Below are 7,346 nucleotides of genomic sequence, written 5' to 3' on the forward strand. Positions count from 1 at the left end.
ATGGGTGTGTATTTAGTATAAATGGAGGAGTATGAAGTATGATTGGGGAGTATTTAGTATACATGGGGGAGTATTTAGTATAAATGGGGGAGTATTTAGTATAAATGGGGGAGTATTTAGTATAAATGGGGGAGTATTTAGTATAAATGGGGGTGTATTTAGTATAAATGGGGGAGTATTTAGTATAAATGGGGGTGTATTAAGTATAAATGGGGGAGTATTACGTATAAATGGAGAAGTATTTAGTATAAATGGGGGAATATTAAGTATGATTGGGGAGTATTTAGTATAAATGGGGGAGTAATTGGTATAAATGGGGGTGTATTTAGTATAAATGGGGGTGTATTAAGTATGATTGGGGAGTATTTAGTATAAATGGGGGAGTATGAAGTATAAACGGGGGTGTATTTAGTATAAACGGGGGAGTATTTAGTATAAATGGGGGAGTATGAAGTATAATTGGGGAGTATTTAGTATAAATGGGGGAGTAATTAGTATAAATGGGGGAGTATTTAGTATAAATGGGGGTGTATTTAGTATAAATGGGGGAGTATTTAGTATAAATGGGGATGTATTAAGTATAAATGGGGGAGTATTATGTATAAATGGAGAAGTATTTAGTATAAATGGAGGAGTAATTGGTATAAATGGGGGTGTATTGAGTATAAATGGGGGTGTATTAAGTATGATTGGGGAGTATTTAGTATAAATGGGGGAGTATTAAGTATATATGGGGGTGTATTTAGTAAAATGGGGAACTATTAAGTATAATTGGGGAGTATTAAGTATAAATGGGGGAGTATTAAGTATAAATGACGGAGTATTTAGTGTATAAATGGCTGATTATTTTGTATAAATGGGGGAGTATTAAGTATAAATGGCGGAGTATTTAGTGTATAAATGGCTGATTATTTTGTATAAATGGGGGTGTATTTAGTATAAAAGGAGTATTTTGTATAAATGGGGGAGTATTTTGTATAAATGGGGGAGTAATAAGTATAAATGGGGGAGTATTTAGTATAAATGGGAAAGTATTTAGTATAAATGACTGAGTATTTTCTATAAATGGCTGAGTATTTTGTATAAATGGGGAGTATTTAGTATGAATGGGGGAGTATTAAGTGTAAATGGGGGAGTATTTTGTATAAATGGGGGAGTATTTTGTATAAATGGGGGAGTATTAAGTATAAATGGGGGAGTATTAAGTATAAATGGAGGAGTATTTAGTATTAATGGGGGAGTATTTAGTATAAATGGGGGAGTATTTTGTATACATGGGGGAGTATTTTGTATACATGGGGGAGTATTAAGTATAAATGGGGGAGTATTAAGTATAAATGGGGGGTATTAAGTCTAAATGGGGAAGTATTTAGTATGAATGGGGGAGTATTTAGTATAAATGGGGAGTATTAAGTATAAATAGGGGAGTATGTAGTATAAATGACACACAGGCCCATATGCAATTCACAGTTTTTCCTGAGTTACCTCCATGGACAGTGGTTTCCAAACTTTTGGAAGTCGTGACACATCACGCCAAATGCTCAGATGTCCTTGACACATCACGCCAAATGCTCAGATGTCCGTGACACATCACATATGTATAGTAGAAAAACACTATTAACCACCCTGGCGTTCTATTGCCTGCGCCAGGGTGGCGGCGGCGCAGCAGTTTTATAAAAAAATTTTTTTTTTAATTATGTAGCTAGCCTATCGCAAGCTACATGATGCCCCCCTCCCTGCTGCGTCCGATGCGTAACTTCGATCGCCGCCGGCGCGCACCCACATAAGGAAATCCCGTTCTGAGTGGGATTTCCTTAAGGGCTTCCCCCGTCGCCATGACGATGATCGCGATGATGTCATCGACGTCGTGACGTCAGACGGAGTCCCGATGATCCCCTCAGTGCTGCCTGGCACGAATTGGCCAGGCTGCGCAGGGGTCTCAGGGGGGGGCGGCGGTTACGCGGCGAATAGCGGCACATCGGCGACGATCGGGACCAACACGCAGCAAGAAAAGTGCTTGCTGCGTGGTTTTTAAAAAAAATTGTGAAAATCAGCCCAGCGGGGCCTGAGCGGCGCCCTCCAGCGGTCATGGACGAGCTGAGCTCGCCCACACCGCCAAGGAGGTTAATAACCACAAAATGGATGGAAAGAGTGCATTATCCTGAATAAACTTAAAAATGAATGCTAGAACCTTTCAGGTATATTAATAAAAACAATCAGTGGGACAGTGACCCCCCCCCCCCCATTTGGAATGATAGCACAGCACCGACAATTTTCACCACGCGTTATAGCTGCTGTGCGCCCCCCCACAAAAAAATGCCCCAGACTCAGTATAGGTAGGTAGCCAGATATAGGTGCCCCCAGTATAGGATCTCATGTGTAGGTGTCCTCAATATAGGTAGCCAAGCATAGGTACCCCCAGTATAGGAAGTCAGTTGTAGATCTCCGCCATAGGCAGTCATGGGTTGGTGCCCTCAGTATAGGTAGCCAGGAGTAGGTGCCCGCCCTCAATATAGGTAGCCAGCTATAGGTGCCCCCAGTATTGGAAGTCATGTGTAGGAGGCCTCAGTATAGGTAGCCAGCTATAGGTGCCACCAGTACAGGAAGTCAGTTATAGGTGCCCTCAGTATAATTAGCCAGCTATAAGTGCCCCCTTGGAAGCCGGCTCCATGAGCGACCGCTCAGGTCAAAGGCTGGCTATGCTGGCAAACACAGGTACTTATCTGCAAATTGCCAGCATGATGACAAGTCCACTTGTTTCACTTCTCCCTCGAGCACCAAAAGATCCCTCCCCAGGAAACTCGATAAATGTCTCCTTGTCAAGTCTCAGTTATAAAGGAGGTTTACCTTCTGATAAGGCTTGAGCTATTATCTTGAAATCTGCGGTTAACTCAGTCTGCATGGATATATATGCTGTTTTCAATGCAGCACCCTTACCATGTGCAATCATCTTTTCGAAAATTGTTTGAATGTGCCTTTGAGTGTACCCCTAAACCTTATAGGTGCTGTGCGCTAGCTGTTCCCAAAACCATGTTCAGATGATGCTGGGTACCCACATTCTGCTGTCCCAATATGCCTAATTGTTGAATGACCTCTTTTATCATAGAGAGTCCCCAGGGTGCTACCTGATGTATCCCAGGATTCTACCTCTCTACTGCAAAATGTCCCCTGATCCATTAAACTAACATCCCATGCTAACCCTTGTGGCCCTCCCCCGAAGAATATGGGTGGGACTCTCTCTTCAGGGAAATTGATTAGCATATCAATGACAAAGGCTATTCCCAACTGTCCTGATTGGACCTTTGCCCCCCTTATGTCCTGAGGCAAAATACGTACTTTCGGTCGGGAAAAAAGTACTCTCGGCAATCTTTGGATTTAGGCTGGTTTCACACCAGGACGTTGCGTTTTAGGGGACGTTATGGTCGCATAATGTGCCCCTAACACAACGCCTGGTGCTCCCTGCTTTGGAGGTCAGAGTGAGCCGCGTTGTGCAGCTCACTCTGGCGTCCGTGATGCCGTGATGCACACTCTTGGACGCATGCGGCATCACGTGATCCCGCCGGCCAATCGCCGCACAGAGCGGCCGTTCCAAGAAGTAAACACTGCACGTCACTGAGTGCAGTGAATATTAATTAGCCATGTGCCTGGCCGCTCTCCGCTCCTCCCCAATGTTACTGAGCATGTGCAAGCAGTCTAACGCGGCTCTGCCGCTTACAAAGTACTGCATGCAGTACGTTGACTTATGGCGCAGCGTTACTGTGTAACGCAACGTGGGCACTGTGAACAGCCCATTGATTTTTCATTGCTGTGCGGTGGGCTGCGTTACAGGCTGCACTAACGTGCGCCTGTAACGTCCCACTGTGAAACCAGCCTAAAAGTACCTGGTCACTTAACCATCTAACATGAGTGGCTAATTGTCTGTGGATATGGACTGTGTAGTATTGTCTCATATTGTGACCCATGTATTGAGAAAAATGTTACCTGTGTTGGCTCTCCCTTTTCTGGAATCACTGTCCCCACCCTCTTTGTCACCTGAAAATGTGGCTGGATCTCGATTTTTACTTCTCGTCCCGAGAACCAAAACCCTTCTGCTTTCCAGCCTTTACTGTGTATAGTTGTCTCAGAGACACCCTCTGTTGGTTGCTCCAGAGTGTGATATTGTTCCCTGCCTCTCTCTTGGAGGGGAAGTGACGCTTACTGCTCGTTCGTCTCTAGTCTAGAACCATCTCACTCCAGAGAACCAAGACAAGGTAATCCTGAACAACACACTTCACATTTTGCATATACCCAGTGTAGTGCAATGTACCTTTTAATCACTTTGGATTGGTGTCTGGGCTGGGAGAGCATGCCATTCAGGAGTAGCATTAAGCTTCTGTTAACATCATTCTTCCAGCACACCTGACCCTTCATACCTTTTGCCACCATCGGGCCATGAAATTGGCTTCAATCTGGCAAAATGATCCTTTTCTCCTACTCGAATGGGGCCATACTGTCCAATCTGAGGGTAGGGCAAAACAATTCTCAAAAAGATGATTGCACATGGTAAGGGTGCTGCATGGAAAATAGCATGTATATCCATGCAGACTGAGTTAACTGCAGATTTCAAGATAATAGCTCAAGCCTTATCAACTTCTTGCGTTGCGTGGCCTCTGTACCAGATGAGCTCTGAGCCTTCCCAGCAATCTTGGCGCAGTTTTCTCACAGGCGTCCGATGCGCTGAAGCTCCTAATGGGATCTGCCCAAACCCATTCTCTCTTGGACTAACTTCATCATTGTGTACAATCACAGGTCGCACACATCGACCCTGCCGCCGCGACTTCCAGACTCACTCCGCACAGTGCTTATCTCCTCTTGATAAGCTTTGCACTTCTCGTCTCTGGCCTCCGTAGCCCGCTCTTAACTCTGACAGCTCAGCTCTGAGCTTCTCCTGTTCTCTTGTGCTTGCTTCACAAAGATGTAAGTCGCTGCTTCAAGAAGTCTTAATTAGACTGACTCTTGTGCACACCTGGATCACCAATCAACGATCTGGGATCGGCTTAGGGTTTCACGGCACCAACTGTAAGAATTTATATGTTGGTTGCTATTGGCAACAGCACAACACACCTTTTGCTCCGGCACCAGCAACTCATTAGAGCTGCAACTCGCAGCGACAGCATACAGGAGATAGAGCGGAGACAGCCTTCTTCACCTTTCAAAGGGGTTTATTAAGCAATCAAGCATTGCGGGATCCCTGGGGGTATGTACTGCAGCAGCGATCGGGGGCGATCTGGACCGGAGGGACTTTGGGGACACAGGTAGCTAGCCTAGTGCTAGCTACAACTATTACAAGTTGTATTACAAAAATTCCTCCCGGGGCCATGCGATCCTCCACGGCGGCTACCCCGAGTGTAGGTCGGGGTTACCGCCAGGAGGATTAAAAAGGAACTGAACTTAAAATACCATAATGAATACAATTGCTTTTTTTTTTTCTTTACAATATTCATTTATAAATTATTTAGTAAAATATTTTATTTTCTCTTCTGGGTTACATTCTGAAATGAATCACAAGTGGTATCTTTAGTATTTCCAGGTGCTCTCTATAGAATGTTTTTGTTTTTTATTTTTACTGAGAATGCTATGCATAGATTGAGCTAATTCTTGCTTGCCAGTTGGAAACAGACGTTATTTCCCACAATGCAACGAGGTCTAGAGACAGCAAACTGTCATGGCCATAGCCCTGGCATCACGCTGTGGGAGGGGTTTCACCAAAATATCAGCCATATAAATGTCCCTGATGATCTATTCAAGAAAAAGTAGAGATTTTATCGGCTATTGATTGGGATGAAGTTCAATCCTGGGCTAACCTTGCTCCTTAAAGTGGATCCGAGGTGAACTTTTACTCATTGCATAATTGTGTTCCTTTCCTATTGTTTATAGGGCATTCCTCAAGCCAAATACTTTTTTGTTTTTGTTTTAATACTCTAATTCCCTATAAACTAAATAAACCGCATACAGTAAAAAGCGGCGCCGGGGCAAGAATGGCGCACAGTTGCTGAACGATATCTCTGGTAAAACGCTATTTTCCGTTTTATAGCTAAAACGATATATTTTTTTTAAAACGAAAGTTAGCATTTTATTATTATCCATGTAAAGCATAGGGCGGGATGAGGCAATAGCTGCCCGGGGAAAAGTGTAGTAGATGTGCGCAGGGAGTGGGGGCCAACTCCTACTCTCTGTTCCTCACCTAAGGAGCCCCCTCCTTATAATGGCAGTCAGCGCAGCGGAAGATACAGCTGATCACTCACCTCCCCAGTATGCGGCTCCGGTGTTCAGCAAATGTTAAAGCTGCAGTTCTACGCTGTCTCTTCTCTCTGCAATGCCGATTACACTGATTACACTGTAGTGTAATCGGCATTGCAGAGAGAAGAGACGGCGTAGAACTTCAGCTCTAACGTTTGCTGAACACCGGAGCCGCATACTGGGGAGGTGAGTGATCAGCTGTATCTTCCGCTGCGCTGACTGCCATTAAAAGGAGGGGGCTCCTGAGGTGAGGAACAGAGAGTAGGAGTTGGCCCCCACTCCCTGCGCACATCTACTACACTTTTCCCCGGACAAGTTAATTGCCGTTCTAAAGAATACTTGCTTTTTAAAACAGTAAATTACGTTTATTGTTATGCTGAATGTGCGCCAGAAAGTAGCATAGGCGCTGTGCGCCATAATTTCCTGTCACGAAATAAACCACGCCCACAGGTTTTCAGAGAGCCTTGGCAGTAGCAAGGGCTCATGGGAGCTCAGTCTGGGCAGGGGAAGGAGGAGGTGTTACTAGTCATTGATTTCAGAGGCAGAGGGGAGGAGGGAGGAGGGGGGATTCGTTTTTTTTTTTTTCACAGTCTGAGTGCTGATGGTGCAGATAAGCCTGCCTCTGTGTAATGTTTACAAACAACATGGCTGCTGTCATTGTATCACAGGAAGAACTAATTATTTTCTATTAAATCTGTTTGCAGCTAGATTTGCTGTGTAGACTATCTAAACTTTAGATAAGATATATAGACAATTACTTGTTATAGTTCGTTTTTCATCTCGGATCCGCCTTAAGCCACAGTAGTTTGGACTGCAGGGGACGGAGGGTATTTCAGCGTCCACAGGCCCCACCCCTTCAGCCGAAGCCACATTCCAAGCAAATAAGGAAAAGATTCCTGTACACAGCATCTGAGTTTTCAGTTTAAAAAACACTTTTTTGGTAAGACTGAATACATTTATATTTTTGAGTGCATACGGTATTTACTATAAACACTGAAAAGGAGAGGGACATCTGTAAAAAAAAAAAAAAAAAAAAAAGCAAGAAAGAGAGAAAAAAAACAGCCTGA

The sequence above is a fragment of the Hyperolius riggenbachi genome, chromosome 10 (assembly GCF_040937935.1).
Source record: "Hyperolius riggenbachi isolate aHypRig1 chromosome 10, aHypRig1.pri, whole genome shotgun sequence".
NCBI classification, from domain to species: domain Eukaryota; kingdom Metazoa; phylum Chordata; class Amphibia; order Anura; family Hyperoliidae; genus Hyperolius; species Hyperolius riggenbachi.